Here is a 20,525-nt window from a genome sequence, read left to right on the forward strand (position 1 = left end):
CCTGAGCCTCCTTTGCTCCCCAGCTTCCTCATTTTATGGGAGAATCAAAGATGTAAAATACCTGTGGGAGCCTGGGCTGGTTGGGAATGTGATGGTTGTCTGGTGGGTCTCCACACAGGAGCAGTTAAGGGAGGGATTTATGCAGTGTACCACCCCTCTAATTGCTGTATGCAAACCATCCATAACCTTCCTTTCTCTCCAAATCAATCCCATCCCAAGTGTTCACCTCTTGCTACTGCATCCTAATTTAGGGAACCGTATAAAATGGAGTTTCAAGTGGGTGTCAGCACCAGGTACAACAATGCAGCAAGACAAAGCCTCTGTTGGAATGCTCTGGCTCCAGGTGATGTCTTGTGGCACCTGGATGTGTCCAGGTGATGCCCTGTGCTCCCTGAGGGACAGCTGGGCACTGTCCATGGCGTTTCCAGGAGAAGTGCCACGTGCACTGCTCAGTCTTTGTCTGCATCTCAGGCTCATCCCTGCCAGTTCTGCCTCACCATCCTGGCCTGGCTGATGTTTGAAGTGATCTAAGAACGCCTCAGATGTATTGTCAGGGGGCTCAGTGCTAAATAAATGATAGGAAAGATGAGATCCTAGCACGCGTTTGGATAACATAAGCAAGATTAATGGTTTGGAGCCTGTTTTCTGAACAGTGGGACGTGATTGATCAAAGAGAAAAAATTGTCTCTGTGGCTCCTTTGTACCAAAACTTTCAAGAGCTGAAAATGAGCAGCTGAAGGAAGAAATGCAGAGCTTAGGGAAGAACCTTGTGATGAAAAACTAGGGTGGGAGGTTATGAAAGTACAGGTTGACAGCTCTGTCCTCTTTATCAACCTTTCCCCATAGGGATCTGCTGTAGAAGATTTTGGACAGGCTGCTTTAGCCTGGATAGGTACTTTGAAATTTTTTTTACAGTATTTTTTAAAAATCAAAGACTTTCATTGTGCTGTGAATAAGATTTGAGTTTCTAGAAAGCTGGTTCCTCCTGCTATCCAGGGAGAAAAGAGCTGAAGAGGTGGAAGGCTGATCTCCCAGGGAAGGTGACTGTGCCTGAGGATGTGGGGAGAAAGGCAAGGGCAGGTTTTCATGTGCCTCACTCCCTGCAAATAATGTTCCTTGCAATTCCTGCTCCTGAAGTCAGAATTTAGGGCTTTGTTTCCATACTTGAGTCTCACCAAAGGTAGAAAATTGTGGCTTGAATAATCCCAGCTGGTTCATGTTGGAATGTCACTGATACCAAGCAGTGGGGAGTGGAAGATAAAGGTTATCAAAGGTGCCCACACCAGCTCCAGTGACTACATGATTTTCCATACAGTTCTGTAAAATAGCCCTGTATGTTCAGTGCATTGAAGGACACACGTCCACTTCACTTAGCTGAAGAAACTGGGGTACAAAACTGCTGTACTTGATGGAAACGTCGTTTTTTGCAGTTAAATTCTGCCATTCCATTCACTGAAGCCTGTAAGGATGAGACTTAGAATGATATTCTGCCTTTTTCCAGTATCTTTCTTTAAAAGATGTTGCCCTGACTAATCTAAGAGTGGGGATGGGCTTTTATTTAGCTCAACCCAAATAGCAGAGAGCTGGTATAAGAATAAACATGAATTCAATATCAATAGAGGAGATTGATTTTGTAAAAACATTGCAAGGAGAAAGGTGGTTTAAACCCATTTGCTCCATCCCCAGAATAACCATGTGTAAATTGTGATCACTCTTGCACTCCAAGTGTCAGTTTTAATTTGAGTCTTTTATAAACCACTTGGTTGTTGAATATTGCAAAGAAATTTAACCCCCTTGGAAGAAATCAGGAAGATTCCTGCTATTGAGGTAATTAGATACAAATTTGAGTGGGTTTTTTTTAAATAAAGATTAAATGATCTGTTCAACTGTTTCAGGCCCTGCTTGAGATACACACACCTGTGTCTAGCTTGTAGAGCATTTTCCTCATTAATTAAGAGCACTTTCCTTGTGTTATTACTTAATTGGGTATCACAGGGAACCTGATGAGACAATGAAATGGTCTTAATTGCAGACAAGCTAAATGCATGATACTCCACGTGCTGGAGTGTTCCACGACATGACCCCAGCTTGTCACCGTGTGCTAGCAGCCATGGTGCCCACTCAGGGGAGAGAGAGCCCTCCTGGAATTAATTCAGTGTGACCCACACGGCCAGGCTGGGCCGGGGAGCAGCCCCGGGCACCAGGATTTGGGGATGAAAACTGGGCATGCCCTGCCCATGGGCACTGGCACCTGGAAACCTCCATGCCCTGGGCTGAGAGGGGTTCTGTCCCTGTGAGAGCCCAGGTGAGACCCCACCTGCAGAGCTGCCCCAGCCCTGGGGACACAGCAGCAGCAGCAGCAGCACCTGGAGCTGCTGGAGAGAGCCCAGAGGAGGCACCAGGGCTGCTCCAGGGCTGGAGCCAGGCTGGGAGAGCTGGGGGTGCTCAGAGCCCTGGCAGGGCCTGAAGGGGCTCCAGGAGAGCTGCAGAGGGACTGGGGACAAGGCATGGAGGGACAGCACACAGGGAATGGCTCCCAGTGCCAGAGGGCAGGGATGGATGGGATAGTGAGAATTAGGAATTGTTCCCTGGCACAGGGTGCCCAGAGCAGCTGCCCCTGGATCCCTGGCGGGGTCCAAGACCAGGTTGGACAGGGCTTGGGACAGCCTGACCTGGTGGAAGGTGTCCCTGCCATGACAGGGGTTGGAACTGGGTGATCTTTAAGGTCCCTTCCCACCCAAGCCATTCTGGGATTGTATGAATTTAGCACTTTCCCACTGTCAATTTCCCCCACTGACCAGATTTAGGAAGTTTTCCTTGTTTGACAGCATTCACTTTGGAACCACCTAAACACTCCCGGCTGTTTACGTTTCCCAGGGATGTCTGTCCCATTTCCCAGGGATATTTCCCTGTTTCCCTGTCTGTTTCCCTGCAGTTTCAAACTGATAATTACAAAGGTAAACGATCATGTTGAACTTTTAAATATAACATGTAAGATTTGCTTTCTGTGACATGTGCTTCTGGACAGCCAGGGGCTTGTGTGGAAGCGATAAATTTATTCTTCTGGGATTAATCCCTACTCTGCTTCTTCAGCCTATTTATTTTTTTTTTTCCCTGTTGGGAGAGTAAAAGAAGGAAAAAGCTCTTGCCCATGTCATGTTTGTGTGTGCTCATCTTTCCCAAGCAGCAGGTAGATATGTCAAAACCATGAATTATGAATGGAGCTGCTGGAATGCTGCAGATCCACAGTGGAATTGACCTGTTTTATTCATCCCTCAGCAGCACTCCCTGTGGGACTGGGAAAACCCAAAACCTTCCCATTTTCTGTGCTTGGGAAGTTAGTCCTGGATTATACTGATTAAAACTTGGCAAGGAGAAGCTGGAGAGCTTTCACACCTTTCCAGTATGGGAAATTCTCTTGTTCAAGAGGATATTTCAGTCTGAAAAACAGTTGTCAAAGGCAAAGTTATGGTATTTTTTCTCTTGGAAATGAACTCTTTTGCAGTGTGCCAAGGTTTTTTTTTTAGGTTTAAGGGGAAGAGATGGCAAGAGAAGCTTTCCCATCAAGGCCAGGGAAAGACAAAAGCAGGGACTGTGCATGACACGGGAGCTGAGTTCTTGTGTGACCTGGAGCAAGATTTGTGGTTTGTCTGGATTTTTGTTTTCCCAATCCCTGGAAAGGAATTATTGATATTTCCCTTGCGAGGCTGTTTTCAGGCTTTTTGGATCGAAATTTTGCAGGAGTTGATTATATGGCACAGAAGCCCTTGTAGCTCTGGGGTTTGGCATTGGTGCCACTCAAAAGTAATGGTGGGAGCTGAAGAAAAAGCTGTTTTTTGTCATGCTCTGAACTCCTCGAGTGCCTTACACAGTCCTACAAGGGCAGAGTGGCAGTGAACCACCACCTTTTATCTTCTGGATGTTTGCATTTTGAGTGTATGCCCCTTCCAACAGTCATCATGCAAGGAATTTGATAGTGGGAGGGAGGATCTGAATGGATTCCATTTCCATTCTGTTTGTTGTTGTTACACCCAGTTTAATTTTTCCTGTTGTATCCCTGTGTTTAGCCACAGCCTGTGTGTGACTGCATTCCTGGTGGGGAAGGGTGGGAGAGCTGGATTTTACCATTTACCATCCTATTTAAGGTAGTTTTTGCCTTCCTTTTATTGCTTTCCTTTAACAATATTTTGGATTATTATTGTATTTTGTATGAGGAAGGGCTGCAAGAGGTATAATTTATTTTAAATACTCAATTTCTCTAAAAATTTCCTATTTTCTTGCCAAAGGGGATCCTGGAGCTTTGTCTGCCAGGAGAAGAAATGGTAATTTCATGTAGCTACTTCTGGTTTAAAATCTATTTTTTTAATCTATTGCTGATTTTATTTGTATTTAAGTCAAGAATCCCAGCTTGCTGATTTAAAACATCTGATTTAAAAGTTTTGGTTTTTTTTTTTTTAAATAGTGCTTTTGTTCTCCTGAAAGAAATTTCTGCTCCCTGCTTGGTCAAATATCAGTTGTACACTGCTGTCCTTTCATTAAAATTAGAACTCCTTTATTTTGGCCACTGCTTCTGTGCCCACTTATTTAAGCAATGGCATCTAATTAGTAATTTGAGAGTCTTTAATTTTTTATTGTGTAACAAACAAAGAATGATACATTTCAGTGGTGATGTGTGCTAGGAACTAATGTCAAACTCCCCTTGGAAGCCGGAATTCAGACTAATACAGAGTGGGGTGCACAAGTGTTTGTGTTCATAGAACAACTTTCCACTTGATGAATTCCTGAGAAAAGCAACGGATTTCTCCCAGAACAGGCTGGGATGTCAGCAGCAGGATTGATCTGACAGGAGTTCTTAGAGAATCCAGAATGGTTTGGGTTGGAAGGGACCTTAAAGATCACCCAGTGCCACCCCTGCCATGGCAGGGACACCTCCCACTGTCCCAGGCTGCTCCAAGCCCTGTCCAACCTGGCCTTGGACATTCCAGGGATCCAGGGGCAGCCACAGCCGCTCTGGGAACCAGGGCTTTTCCATCCTCACAGGGAACAATTCCTTCCCAATCTCCCATCCATCCCTGCCCTCTGGCAGTGGGAAGCCATTCCCTGTGTCCTGTCCCTCCATGCCTTGTCCCCAGTCCCTCTTTCAGACTGTTTCAGAAAGTATAAGGAGTGAAACTTAGGTTTAAGGTGTGTCTCAGCTTGTTTGGTGTGGAAGATAAACATCAAATCACTCACATGAACGATGCTGCTTTTTTCCCCTTTTTGTACCCACATCCTAAAGTGCTCTCTTGGTGCTTGGATTTTGTCACAACCAAACTGGATTTTGCATCCCCAAATCCATGCGTGCCCACCTGAAGGGGTTTTTCTCAGGCTGTGTGAGTGGAGCAGGACAGAGCAGGGCTGAGGTCAGGGGTACCAGGCCCTGTAAAACCATTTCAGCCTCTCTTTGTAGGGGTCTGTTTGTCTTGTGATCCATCAAAACCCAGCTGGGGAATTTGTCCTGGCTGAGGGCTCGTTTCCTCCTTGGAGAGACCTTCAAAGACTGCCATACAAGTAGCTGACATTCTTCTGCACAGACACATGGTTGTTCCAGGAGGTTCATTAATGCAACGCTGCCTTCAAGCTCTTTGGAAATTTAAGGGTCTCATTCTCTCGTTTACACCAGTGTGGAACCGGGTAGGAATTGTAATGACTCGAGCTTTTGTAGTCTGTGTACAAAAAAAGGGAGATTGAATTTGATGGGTTTGCTGGGAATTAAGATCAGAAAGGAATATTAGATCATCTATGCTAATCGTGAGTAAATTAGATGGTGCAAATTCTGAGCAGAAAACGAAATGCACGCTGTGATTCCTTACAGGATGAGCTCTGCCACGGGGAGCTGGTGGGTGAGAAGAGGGTGTTAATTGCTGAGGCTGCTCTCATGGGGCATAGCTGATGCTCACTTGGGCACAGTCCATGCACCACACTAAGAGGGAGTGCCATCCCTTCCTCCCTGGACTTAACCTGATGCCTGGGCAAGATGCTCAGGGCTGCCTGAGAAGAGGCTCCTGCAGAGCTCACAGTCTGACTGGCACCTTTGTAGCTGCTGTTTGGGAGCTGCAGGCTGGGCTTAGATTGGCTCTAGTCTCCTCCTTGCCAGATCAGACAGGTCCAGCTCCCTCACCTGGTTTTCACCTGTGCTGTGCGCAGTTTGGGCCATTAATGACTTCCCTTGACTGGCCAGCCAGAGCCTTCCACTGCCCAAGGGGCTCCAAGAGTACTGGAGAAGGACTTGGGACAAGGGATGGAGGGACAGGACACAGGGAATGGCTTCCCACTGCCAGGGGGCAGGGTTAGGTGAGATATTGGGAAGGAATTCTTGGCTTTTAGGGTGGGGAGGCCCTGGCACGGGGTGCCCAGAGCAGCTGGGGCTGCTTCTGGATCCCTGGCAGTGTCCAAGGCCAGGTTGGAATTCTAACAGTCTTTAGGGTCCATTCCAACCCAAACCATCCTGTGATTCCTCTTAACATCAGCCTGTGCTTTTACTCAAGTAGTCCATGGTGGTTTTGGACAAGACAAGCCCAAGTACCAGCCCCGTTTTCCTTGTTTCTGGCTGCCAGCTGGATGTGGAGTCATTGATTGCTGTCCTTTGAGCACAGTGGTCCATATTGCTTTAAACCCATTGAGACATGTTGGTTTGATTGTAATTATTGCCTTAATGCATAACTGCAAGGTTTTGATAACTTGTTCAGAGCCTCCAAAAAGGAAAGTAGTGTAAAATGGATTTACATGTTCCAAGATCAGGAGGGACTGACATAATCCTCTGCTTGGATGAAAGACCCTCCTGAAGCTTGGGACTGAGCATTTTTTTTTTCTTTTGGTCTTTTGGAAACAAGAGTAAAGATATTGAGTCCAAGATTTATTAAATCCTGATGGATCCTTCTTATGTGCACTTGGAAAGCTCTTCTGTGTTGGCCTGGCCTTTTATCTGCTCGGTCTTAAGATGCTTCTATTTTATCTATTTCTGAACTTGCAGAGCTCCAGAAAGCCTTTCAGCCCAGTTTAATATGGAATAAAGCAAAAAAGTATGGTTTGATTCCAGACCAAGTCGGTCAGGCAACAGTTAGATAAGTATAATTAGACTTGTAATTGGAATGCGTTGTAGACAATTAGTTTTTGTAAATGTGTGTAATTTAATCCCAAGTAAAGGGTCAGGAGGACCTTGCTGTGAACGAGGTTAAGGAGTAACATGTATAATTTCCAGGCCTTCTGATGTTCATGTCTGACACAGCTGGAGAGGAGCATGTCCATCTTTCCAATGGCAGCACAAAATCCACCCTCCACGAGGTGAGTCAGGGCTTCTGTTCTGCCTTTGTCTCCCAGTATCCATTCCAAGAACAGCCTTCATAAATCCATGGAGGATGGATGCTACAGCAGCAGTGATTCATGGAATCCCCCATAAAAACCCAGTCTGTGAGGGAACAAGACCCACTCTGTGGGAGTCCATTCAGCTTTTGGGGAAGCTCCTGAGAAATGGGATCTGATCTCATCCCAAACCTTCAGCTCGTGCTCTCTGTGGCAAAGGATCTCACCCGTGTGGTTACACGGCAGCACTTGGGATGTTTTTCTTCCTGCAATCCTTTTGTCAGGAAAGGGGCAGCCCTTCAGCCTCCAAGGTCAGCCCAGGAAAAGGGCCTGCTTCCCAGACATGTGGAACTCATTTGCTTGGAATTTTTGACACCACTTATTACGATCCGGCGCGGCTGCAAGTTCCCAGGCTCTTGGTTTAGGGGTAGGATTGAATGGTAAGGGAGGAATGCCCCAGCTTCTCCCTGGAATTTTAGAACACAGTGCATTCCCAGGATTGAACAGATCCTGCACCATTATGGCTGGCCTTTATAGCTTTAGGAAAACAGCCTCAGTGTGCTGGAGTCCCTGGGCAGGGGCTGGTGGTGCTGGCTGCACCTGGGATTTGCCAGAGTTCTCCGTGTTATTTATGGCTCACGGGCTGCACTGAGCGTGACCCAGGTTCTGTCAGCACAGATGCTGGGGCTGGGGGTGGCTTCCACAGCTCAGTGTTAGCTCCACCAAATGCAAAACCTGGAAGAGCAGGTTCTGGTTTCTTGCCTTCTGCTGTAATAGCAGGAGCGGTGCAACCGTATGATTACTGGCGAGAGTCCGAAAGTAGCAGGATAATAAACACTGGGAATTCAAAGGAAACCTCAGCTTCTGGCAATTACAGAGTTTGTGCAGCACAGAGATGGAGCTTCTGACTCCAGTGTTATTTGTGACCTACTTGGAACTGAAATGTTGCAAGAGGCTGTTTGTTTAATACTCAATTGCTGTTTTTTTTAAAGTTATACCGTATTCGGGTTAAAAACAATCCTTTGAACGTGGACTCAGAGATAAACATTCTCCTCAGAAAATTCCACCAGTTCTTGTTGTCTTAATTTTTACTGCCAGCAAGTGCTCAATGTGTTCCTTCTTTTTCCATTGCAAAAACCCCCGCCCCGAACCTCCATAACCTTTCCTATCATGTATCCAATATTTTACAGAGCAATCACAAAGGGTAGTAAATTGAGTAAAACATACTATCCTTGGCAGGATTTCCCTCATGACTAAATCCAATATGAACAAAGAGGACAAGGGCAAATAACTTCACTTATTCAGGTCATTTTTCATAAGAATCATAAAAATTAGATAGAAAAGACCTATTAGATTATCTCTCCTGTCTTCCATTTTGCCAGTTCTTGGTTGTTCTGTACAGTAACCTTGTGAAATTTTACTTGTCCAAATGGAAGAAAGATAATTTTTCCTGCTGGTTATTATTTCTTTTGAGTGGAAAAGGATGGATAGTTTTTCCATCTGGGCTAGAAGCACTTCTTGTGCTTCTCCAAGGCTCACTTTTAATTGCCACAAGTGTCTCCTCTTCAACAGTTTCATGTTCCTCTTTTTGGGCACCTTGATCTTATCATGAGGCGTTTTCCTAAGCTTGGGCCCATGTTTTTAATTCCACCCCATTATTCCAGTTGTTCAAGTATTGGAGTAACCCCTGAGGCCATCTGTAACAATTTCACCCCATTGTGTTTCTGCCCTTCAAGTGCTCGCCAGGATTAATGTGCCACCAACAGCAGATTGTTCTTGCTGTATACTGGGAATTGTTTATAAATGCTCTTCAGATTAAAATAATTTAAAATCCTCTTAAAAAATTGTTTTCCTCCCCCCAAGAGAACTGCCAAGGAAGTATATATAAGATGACTTCAACCACCCAAAGCAATAAAAACAAAGCCTCTTGCAATGGTAAAGGACCATGAAGAGCTGGAGAGAAGCTGTCGGTGCAGCAGCTCTAGAGCTTGTGTTTAACTCCACACCTGTGGTTTAATTGTTGTGCTGAGCTTCTCACAGGCTGAAGAAAGCAGTGGAATGTTCTTGACATTTGTTGCTCTAAATTGAAGTTGTGTCTGTGTCCAAAAAATGCTGAAATGAATACAGGTTTGGAAGGAGTTAATGTTTAAGGAGTGTATGTGCTTATCTGCTGCTGAAAGGTCACTGAGTAAATTCTTCAATGATCCCAGTGTTGTGGGGGTGCTGCTGAAATGACAGCTCTTGTTCTGTTTCAAAAAAAAAAAAAAAATCTGAGTTGGGACTCTGGAGCAAGTGGGGATGTGTCTCATGTTGCTGGGAAATAGGGAATCATTGAATCATGTCACAGAATCCAGAATGATTTGGTTTGAGAGGGACCTTAAAAACCATCCAGTGCCACCCATTCCATGGGCAGGGACACCTTCCACTATCCCAGGTTCCTCCAAGCCTTGTCCAGCCTGGCCTTGGACACTTCCAGGGATCCAGGGGCAGCCCCAGCTTCTCTGGGCACCCTGTGCCATCCTCACAGGGAGGAATTGCTTCCCAGCATCCCATCTATCCCTGTTCTCTGGCACTGGGAAGCCATTCCCTGTGTCCTGTCTTTGCAGGCCCTTGTAAATTGTCTTTCTCCCTCTTTCTTACTGGCTGCTCCAGGCACTCCAAGGCCACACTTAGAGGGCTGGAAGTGCACATGCCCAGGACCCCCAAATCCTTCTTCACAGGGCTGTTTTTCCCCCAGTTTGTTCTTATACCCCAACACAGTGCAGCACTTGTTGAACCTCATGATTCCCTGGAATCTCCTGCTCCTCCAGCTCGTGTAGGTCCCTCTGGATGGCCCTGTCCTTCAGGAGGGTCCCCTGCCCTGCTCAGCTTTCAGGAGCAGTGGTTGGATGGAGTCAAGTGGTTTGGCAGGGTGCTGGAGCATGCACTGTGAGGTATCCTGTGGATCCTGTGCCAGCAGGTCTGGACCACATGCATGTGTCATCCTCATCTCCTCAGCACCTTGAGAGAGAATTTCTAGCAGTGGAATTTTGGAGGGAAAATAAGGGAAAGGAATGTTCTCAGCTCAGTCAGGGGGTAATTATGTGCCTTAGTTTGTTCTCATCCTGAAGGAGTCTCAGCATCCAGGACTTGGACCTTCCCAGTGTCTGCTGGGTTCCTGAATTACTGTAGGCTCCTGGGTGACATTAGGGAAATCAGGCAAGTCTATAATTCATGAACTGGAGATATATTGAATGTGACAGGGAAAACAAAGAGGAATTAGGATCTACAGAATGAACATTTGTGACAGCAGCAGAGGATTCTTGGAAGCTGCTTCTGGATCTTAGGGGGACTGATGTGCTGCTATAATAAAGGGAAATAAACCTTTAATTTATAATAAGGTGCCTTTTTTTGAGAATTGTTTTTTGACACATATATTTGGTTATATTTCAGTCTTAAAAATAGGGTCTTCTGGTCAGGCAGATAAGAAAATAAAGTTTTATGTTTAACAACATCCATAATTGCCCTTATTCTGTCTCTGTGGCCACATCTCATGTGTTGATGCCACTCCCGGGCATCCTGCATCCTGATCCTTGTGTGGAAACACAGATCTGAGGGATGCTGTCCCTGTTCTCTGTGGCTCTTGTGTTGTGAAGTTTGCCTGCCTTTTAAAATGGAAGGGGGGACTACAGTCTGTGGTACCACACAGGGATTTTACTTCAAAATACTCTTGTTTTGGGAGAGTGGTTTCACAGTGAAATAAAACTGGGATCCATTTGCTATGTTCTCCATAAAATCCATGGATGGGAGGGTGGCCATGTACAGACTTGCTGTACATTAATTTTGTTTGTAAAAGCTCTGTAATTATACAGCTCTCCTGCCAATTTGGCACAGGAAGACAAGGAAAATCCCAAGCGGAATGCTCTCCCTATGAAAAGTCTTTCTGTAGGGTTTTTTCCTCCCTTAGCTTGAACATAATAACCTGATTGGCAAAGCATTTAAAAAATGAATTGCAGGGCTTCCAGCGTGAAATGATTGGCTCCATAGGAGTTATGGCTTTTGCATACGTGGGGGAAAAATCCAACTGTGCTGCCAAGATCCGCTGGGATGTCCTCGTGGAGAGCCTGCCAGGCTGCAGTGACCTGGAATGCATCCAGCTGGTGCGTCACCTCTGCTACCAGCGCTGCGTTTCTTCAGCTTTTAACTCAATTCCTGCTCTCCGTGGCAGCTGCTTAATTCTTCTGCCAGAGATAGCTTCAGGAGGGGAAAAAAAAAGAACTGCAAATAGGGGAATTGTTTGGAATATTGGGTCTAAACATAGATGATGGTGATGGCTGGTTCCGTTTTTAGCTTCCTAAAGAAACGAGGCTTATCCAGCAGTGACATCTGCTCGTCGGCTGCTTCCTCACAGGTTGTGAGTGCAGGGGTCAACTTCAGCCAAATTTTGATTAAAAAAACCAAGTTTTGCTCCAGCTTTTGACGTTTGATGAATGGACACATTTTGAGCTCGGTGGTGATTTCTTTTTGGCCACGTGGCTGCAGGGCAGGGGAGGAGGGAAAGTGGGTCATACAAAGCACAGGAGCAGGAGAGGAGGAGAAATGCTGGTGTGTGAGCTCTGATATGAGGGCAAAGAATAAAATCATGGCCAAACCATGTTCCAGTAGCTCCTCGTCTCCAAGAACGGCCTACCCTGTGTCCCTAGGCAGGCTCCCACCAGGGGATGTCTTCTCCTGCTCTGTTCCCCCCTCTCCTTGTGCTGCCATGACCATTTGTGGATCACTGAGGCTCAGGGAACGTTTTTGGCCATGTTCTTTGAGCTCAGATGAGCTTAAGGCGGCCGGGAGAGTGAAGGCCGGCCTGTCTGAGGCGCCATGGCTCCCGGCGGCCCACAAAGCTGCTTTGCCTCAAGGATTATCCGGCTGCCTGGGAGAGTGCCATGCTTCCAAGTGGGCATGGAAGTGTCTCTGGGAGGAGGATCAGCACCTCACTGTGCCCCCCAGTGCCTGAGCAAAGGTTGGATATTGTGCTTTTTAGCTTGAGTGCTTGAAGTTTCTCTCCTGTGTCAGAATCCAGCAGGCTCGCTTGGTTGGAAGGGGCATGAGGGATCATGCACACCCCTGGCTGACCAAATTCACAGCATGTTCTTTAGGGGGCTGCTGACAGACTTGAGGCATTGGCCACCTTTGCAGGAAGCCACTTCCAACATTTGACCACCCTCTTGGTAAAGAATGCTTCCAAATGTCCAGCCTGTGTGGCCAGTGGGACAGGCCTCCCTTGCCCGGCCCTTGGGTGCATCCCAGGCCGTGGTTTGTCCTCCCTGACCTGCACCCCCAATTCCTGCCTGCAGGGCTCTCCAGCCACTCCTCTCTAAGGATTTGGGTGGATTTGTCCAAACATCTGCTGGACCATGGCTGGTGAAGGCCACATTCTGCTGGGCAGGCTTTGTGGCCATGTGTTCCCCAGTGGGAAAGCAGCAAGGCTGTGTCTTTGGGAATTGCACCAGCCTGGAGAGTAAAAGCTGCAGCTTTCCTTTTGGAGAGGACTTTGCCCTCTTTTAGAAATGTTTTAGGGTTTAGTGATGGGGAAATGCTGTGGCTGCAGAGCTCTTTAAGCCCTCCCAGAGTCTGTGGGGAGCTCTCAGCCGAGGGAAGTAAACTGGTGACCTGGAAAAAGAAAATGAAGGAAACAAGATTAGTCTGCTCGACAGGGAATGCCATCCTGGGAGTTATTTTGATTCCTGTCAAAGTAGCAGCCTGAAATACTTTATGCAGAGAAAATTTGTGGTTTGTAATTGGAGAGGAAAAAAATGCATACTTTTGAGACATATATATATGTAAAAAATATAGAGCTTGGTTCCTGGCTGGAGGCTCTGGGAGTGCTTTGGAGAGGCTACTCTGCATGATATCCTTTATTTAGCAACTGTCATGCCCGTTTGTAGGATCTGTGGTGATAGAACCTGTCCTGGGAAACGTCTGAAATCCAGAATCATGAAATATTTAGTGGACCGTTCACTGCTAATGGGCTCCAGCCCTGCGCCAGCACCACAGGATCAGTAACAAAAGGCTCTGTGTGCCAGTGCCAAGCTGCCTGAGACTGCTCTGAGTTTGTTCAAGTCTTATTTCAGGTTTTATCAAAAGCAAAATCCGAGTCCAGCAAGGCAGGGTTTGGTTGGTTGAAACCAGCAAAAGCTTGTTTTATTTTCCTTGCTCAGAGGAAACCTGGGATATGTCATGTGTGGCATACACAGAAGTGAGTTATTTTTTTTCAGCAGTAGATAAATTGATGTGAGAAAAAATACACAGTATTGATTTTCCTTTTCCTGTGGCTTTTGAGAGGTTGTTAATGCAGCAAGTACACAAGAGCACTCATATGTCTGTCTGCACAGTAATCGCTAATAAATTGACTTTCTTAAAAACAATTTTTAGTCTGTAGTTTCAGTGACTTGATTTGTGGAGTAGATGATATCTCCTGGCACATAATTACTCATTTTTGGGCCGTGTAAAAGGGGGGAGGATAAATTTTCCTGCATTATCTGTAGCACTGAGCATCTCTCCTATTACTCACACAAGTTTTTTCTCTGTGTCTTCTTCCTTACTGTAGCTGAGCAAAGGGGTTTTTAAGGATCTGAGCTTTTCTCAGTGTTAAAATTTACAGCACAGACACTTTCTAGAGCTAATTCTTGTGCATTCTGACACAGCAGTGGTCATGATCGTGACAAGGACAATGATTTATACTCAGGGGACCAACAATTTGTTTCTCTCAGTGTCTTCAGAGTGACTGCAAAGAACTTGTTTTCCTTTGGGAAAAAACCCCCAAACCTGCAGTAGGACCCATGGTGATAATCACATTAACAGTCCAGTGAGAGCAATTTGGTGACATGTGACAGAATGTGACATGTCAGGCTCTGTCAGTGTGCTGGTGGTGATGATCTGAGGATGCTGAGGAAGGCAGGAGCTGACCCATGGAGTGGGATGAGGTGTTGGTCCATGTTTGGGGAGTTGTGGTGGGTGTCCTGGTCCTGATGCAGAGATGGGCACATGGTGATGCTTTGGAATCACTGGTCTTCATGGACACTTCTGTGATGCTCTTTGTTCTCACTGTTCTGGGCTTCCAGTCAACATTTGGTGGTCATTAATATTTTCTTCCCATTATCCAGTGCAGGATTGCAGTGTGTCCAGTTTCTCCTGGGTATGCTCTGCACAGTCAGTGTTATCTGGGATTTGTTCTAAAGCCTTGGTGGCACAGGGACCATGTTGTCACTGTTGTGAGAAGAGCCAGACATTGATTATGTTGCTCTGAGGTGATTTATTCCCAATAAGTCCTTGTCTTGGCAGTCATTTCAAATCTCATGGCAGTGATCCTTCTTCAGTATCGTTCCTGACAGAATTTTCCTGATTATTCCCTTGGTCTTTGCTATTGTTCTGATGTCCCACTGGTTTTTAGCCACTTTTCTGGTTTTTGGTCTCTCTTCCCATGGTGGTTCTCAAGATCCTGCCAAATCACAGATCTCCACTCAGGAACCTTTCTGTGGAGGAGCAGTGACCGCACTGTGAGGTACAAAGTGAAATTAAGGACTTGGAATTCTTGCACATTCCCAGCACTGCTTTTCCCCCCACACTTTATGTCCTGTTTACAGTGCAAATGGTTTCTGCAGGAGGGCCCTGGACATCTGTGTGTTTGGCTGTTTATTGCAGAAGGCTTTTAGTGGGTCAAGGAAGCACACAGAGGGGAGCTCCTGGAGTGGCCTGCGAAATGATTCTGCTTAGCTTTGTTTTAGCACTCCTTGCACAAACCTCTGCTCCCTCCCCTTGGTTCACAGCTTTCCAAGCTGTGCCAGCAAAAGCAGAGTCAGGCTCTGCTAAACTCAAATACAGCACGGGGAACATTTAATTTGCATTTGTGCAGAGGTGCTTAATTACAAACACCTCTCCTCCTGCCACAGTACTCCTGGTAGTTCCTTGATTGCTCCCAGTAGGGAGCTGAGCAGCTTTGAGGGTGGATATTGTTCCCTTAGGTTTAGGAAGGTTTTCCACATCCCAAGGAGTGTGGTGTGCTGTGAGATGGATGAGTAAAGGTCAGTGGTTTGATGTTCCCAGAGGGCTGCTTATTACAGGATGTAATCATGGAATCACAGAATATCCTGAGTTGGAAGGGACCCACAAGGATCATTGTGTCCAAATCCTGGCCATGCTCAGTACAATTCCAAGGATCCCACTATGAATCCCACTCCAAGGATGTGTGTAAAACCCTCCCTGAGGGTTCACAGCATGACCAACACTTTTAAACTCTCTCTCAAGGATTTAGTAGGTGGGGTAGCATGCACCATCTGTAAAACCATGGATGAACTGGAAGAAAAGCTTGTGGTGAGACAGGAAAAACCCCCAAACCTGAGCTATTGCCTGAGGTAACATGGGAATCCCCATTAGAAAGATTTAGATTAGAAAACACATCTGCCAAGAGTTTGGCTCTTGGAATTCCATCAGGGAAGTCCCACCTTTTTTTCTTCTAGAGATTAAAAAACAAACAAACAAAAAAATCCCCCCAAACCCATCCTGAAAATACATTGCCTGTCTGCTGTATTATTTACATGCCTAGAACTGGACATCCTCTTGCAGTGCATCCAAATCCTCTCAAGAGATGGTCCCAGGATTTTTCAGGTCCTACTTTGGACATGCAAGCCTTAGATCCAACTTGGAAATTGTCAGGGAAGTATTTTCTACTGAAACACAAATATCCCCTTCTCACCCCCTCAAGAAACATTAAAGCCTGTTTGGAGGAGTGAAAGTGCAGTACAACATTTAGTTATAAACTGAAGATTTCCAAGCTATGTTGACTTAGAGCATCTGTTAGTGAAACATGTCTGCTCTGCAGACAGTTTTTGTACTTGTGCTGTGCAAGCACATTTCAAACAAGCACAGCAAATGTGCTGCTGAGAACAATCCAGCAGTGCTGCTTGGGTCATTTAGATGACTTAATAGGTCTTTTCTTTTTCCTTGCTATCTGTATTAAATCAATGATTCATATAAATTATGCCAAAGGGAGTTAATTGTTATTGCATGGTATAAAAAGCTGCCAAACTACGGGCAAAACTCTGATTGCAGTGCATGGAATAAAATGGAGCTGTGTTCTGATTGCTGAAAGCATAAAATGGCTGAACCTGTCACCCCTACCAGAACAGCCTGGACTGGAATTCCTGTGGAAATAGTGGCAGCAAAGGAATTGTAGAAGCAAAGGTTTGGTGACTGTGGCATGTTTGGAGGTTTTGGAACATTTGGATGTCTTCAGAACACACAACAAACATTAAATGTCAAATAGCCAGCTGAAAGAACTGTGCTTCTCTGGTGCCCAGATCTGCAGAGGAATTTAGGAATTTAACTTTGTTGTTTCAGGGGGAGTTGAGCTCCTAAATATCTTCATGAGATTGGACTGTGGTCTGTATAATTTGGTTTATTTCTTATCTCTGCAAGAGGGGCACTGCTACCGTTCTCTCTTGAGGTTCGCCCAGCACATTTTCAGGGCTTTTTGAAGAGGAATAGGTGCTTCTCAGGGTCTGGAGCTTGATTGTGTCTTTTCTAGCTTTTCAAGGTTGGACTTGATGATCTTGGCTGTCTTTTCCAGCCTGAAGGATTCCATGGCTCTCAGAGGAATGGCACAGCAAGGGCACTTCAAGACAAGCTCAGGTGCTACACTTTGCTGTGGAATATTTCTCACTGTAGCCAGTGGAGAGGCAAAAGAGGGTCTGTCATGTGTTACTTAATTTTGATGTGCATTCTGCACTAAATCTGACACGGCCCTTTCCTAGGGAAGCTGCATTTTACATGGAAGAAGCTCAAACAATGAGAAGTTCATGGAATCATGGAATGGCTTGGGTTGGAAGGGACCTTAAAGCTCATCCAGTTCCTATCCCCTGCCATGGCAGCGACACCTTCCACTGTCCCAGCTTGCTCCAGCCTGGCCTTGGACCCTGCCAGGGATCCAGGGGCAGCCACAGCTGCTCTGGGCACCTGTGCCACGTCCTCTCCACCCTCACAGGGAAGAATTTGTTCCCAATATCCCCTTGATCCTGCTCTCTGGCAGTGGGAGGCCATTTCCCCTTGTCAAATAATATGAGAGCTGAAGCACTGCCTGTTGTACAAAGCAGAATGGAAAAATACACACTTTTAGGAATTGTTTGGAGCTAAGTCTGGGGTTTTTTCTGCAAATAAAAGTAGTTTTCAAATAGCACTAGGAAATAAAATAGAGGAGCATGTGGGATATGTAGGTCTGGGGTAGGATAGAGGAGGACAACATCAGGGAGATGTTGGCACAGAAGAGTGTTTGGAACGAGAAGGTGGATTTGTTGGAGCCAGTGGGAAAGTTCAGGAGCACCACGACACATCAGAAACTTGGGAAACGGCCGTGCTGGAAATGAGGAAATCCACACTCTGCGGTGACTAAATAATGAATAAGGGACCATTTCTGGCCTGCTCAGTGACCTGACCCCACTGTAGCCGCGAAATGTGTGGGGTAAGGATTAATGTGCCTTAGGCAAGGTCGGTGCTGGGATTGGAACAGGAAATTATTAAAGTCCTTTGCAAAAGCTGGAGGAAAGCTCGTTATTTTGCTCTAATATTATCAGGAATTTTTATAATCCATGTGCAGTGTTCAGGATGGTGATGTAGTTGAGTGTTGGGGGGCTCCCCACTATGATCTCTTTAAAAACTGGGGAATATTACTCTACATTTTGGTGAGTTTTCCACCAGCACTGTAATACCTGTCCCTGTGTGGCCTAGGGAATTAAGTGAACAAAAATTAAGTCTACAGTGACAGAAATTGCCAATGACTTCTAGAGGAAGGAGAGATTGGGACTGCTTCAAACAAGTGCTTAATAAACCCCAGTGAAAGAAATGTTGACTTAACTAATTTTTAATTGCTTTTAAGCTCTTAAGTGAGTTTGGTATTGAAAGTAATTAAAGGCCTTGAAAGATTGTGGGGAACTTTGGGAACACCTTTATGGAAAGGCAGTTACTCACCTTAAAATAATTTTTACTGCTACCTAATCTGTCTGAGTCGCTCAATTAAGTACTTAATGAAGTGTGGTTCAGCACAGGGATGCTGCTCAGGTATGGCAGAATGTGTGTGCTTTGGGTATAATGGAAGGCAAAACACCTGATAAATAGTCAATTGTTGCTTTGAGAAACTTTATGGATAGATAAAAAAAGACCAATCAGTTTTGTGAAGCCCTTTTTTGACCAGGACTCCTTTTCCCAAAGCATACACAAGAACTGGAATGGGTGAATTTTCTAGAGCTGCAAGGTCTCCTTGCAGAATCACAGTTTAAACAATGTTTTCATCAATGTGGCTCAGTTGGTTTTTCAGATGGAAATAACTCCAGCAGGAAGTGTCTCTGTCAATACAACAATCTCCAAATTGATTTTGTTGTCATGTTTCCATTGAGGACGGTGCAGAAAAGATTTCAACGCTGCCTTGTGCGGCTGCAGCAGAAAAACATCCTGAAGGGATCAAGGGCTGTTCTTAACCTGGAATTCAGGTTGAGAGAGGGGACTCTGCCCCTGAGCTCAGGTGAGACCCCACCTGCAGAGCTTCCCCAGCCCTCGGGACACAGCAGCAGCACCTGGAGCTGCTGGAGAGAGCCCAGAGGAGGCCCCGGAGCTGGAGCCAGGTTGGGAGAGCTGGGGGTGCTCGCCTGGAGAGGAGAAGGATCCAGAGAGCCCCTTTAGGTACTGGAAGGGGCTCTCAGTGCTTATTTTCTGTGCTCTATTAGCAGTAGGATCTGTGTTCCCAAACTTGCTACTCAGCAATGCACTGAGCTGAATGATTCTGATATTCCAGTTATTCTGAATTTGGAGATTGAAGAAAAGCCCTCCCCAAAAGATGGCCTGGGTAAATTGAAGTAGATTATTAAACCAGGCTAGAATTTATTGCCCTTTGCTTTTCTAAACACAATGAAGTGAAAATCAAGAATGAGGGCATTTGTCTTCAGTGTGTATTTTTCTGGATTACAAACTTTGGCAGATGTGGTGCAGAGCGATATTTCTTGGCAAACTGGCATGTTTGAAAGACTGGCCTTAGAGAAATGAGTCTCTTTTAAATAGAGCTAAATATAAAAGCAAACCAGCTCTCACTCTGTTTAAGTCTCTCTTATCTGCTGGTAGGAGTTCAGATTAGAGTGTCTGACTTAAATATCTCGAACCCACCCATCCTGCTGCTGCCTTGACTCCCAGTTCAGCACCTGAAAATCCAGGGCTTGACTGGAGCACGGAGCCCAGTGCTGATATTTCAGTAGCAGTTGTCCTTTTCCTGCTCTTTGGCTCCAAAAGCAACCTCTCCAGTTTTTCAGGGGATTAGACTCTTTTTTTTTTTTTTTTAATCAGTAACTGTGAGTAAGTAAAAATGCAGATGGGATTTGCTGCTTTTCCTAAGCTTGCTCTGCCCTTCTGGCCTTCTGCTGACATCCTCCAAGTGGAAAGTTATTTTAAGGATACAGTGGAAGTGATGTCGAAGGGAGGTGTGGTCAGGGGTGACATTCAGAACCCTGATGTGTGTCACTTGCCTTGCTTGGGGACTGAGCCAACAGGATCTTCCTGGAGAAAGGACGATGCCCCAACTTTGCCAGTTCAAGGCTTTCCTCACTTTTCTTGCCTCTTGAGTTCTTACTTTGATCCTGCATGTAAAAAATGAAGGAGGATCCTGGGATATTTAATACTATGGGGTTTCAAGAACCATCTAATTTTAGAAGCTCATTGCACACCTGGAGATGTTGAGTCATTGTGTGTGGTTCCATGGAGTTTTCCTGGAGGGATGTTTTCCCATGGTGGATGTGAGCAAGGTGCTGCTGAACCACAGGCCCTTTTCACCCTCTTCCTTAAAAACTCCTTCCCCTCCTGACTGGCCAGAGCCATTGCTCGTGATTCCCAGCAATTCCAGTTCTTCCACCAGCTGAGTGCTGGAGATGGGTCTTTGGCAGGAGGGAGCTCAGGAGCCAGAGGCAGCCCTGGGAGCCTTTCCCTCCTGAGCATCCTCAGTGTTTGGGGAATCCAGGGGTGAATTCCTGCTGGTGCTGCCCCTCTTGCTCCATGCCAGTTCCACGGGCTGTGTCCTGTATTTCCTGACTCCAGGGTGAAGCTGTCCCTGGGAGCCTCCCTCCTCCTTTGCCTGTTCCCCTGGGCTCTGCTGGTCCAGCTCTCCCAGGGCCAGCTGGTGA

The 20,525-nt window shown here is 45.9% G+C and overlaps 1 protein-coding gene across 1 annotated transcript in view; it reads left to right on the forward strand.

Annotated features, from left to right (window-relative positions):
* Nucleotides 1-20,525, forward strand: part of FAM168A (family with sequence similarity 168 member A) — a 128,512-nt gene that overhangs the window by 14,010 nt on the left and 93,977 nt on the right. The gene's annotated exons all lie outside the window — the stretch shown is intronic.

Source organism: Molothrus aeneus, chromosome 2 (assembly GCF_037042795.1).
Source record: "Molothrus aeneus isolate 106 chromosome 2, BPBGC_Maene_1.0, whole genome shotgun sequence".
NCBI classification, from domain to species: domain Eukaryota; kingdom Metazoa; phylum Chordata; class Aves; order Passeriformes; family Icteridae; genus Molothrus; species Molothrus aeneus.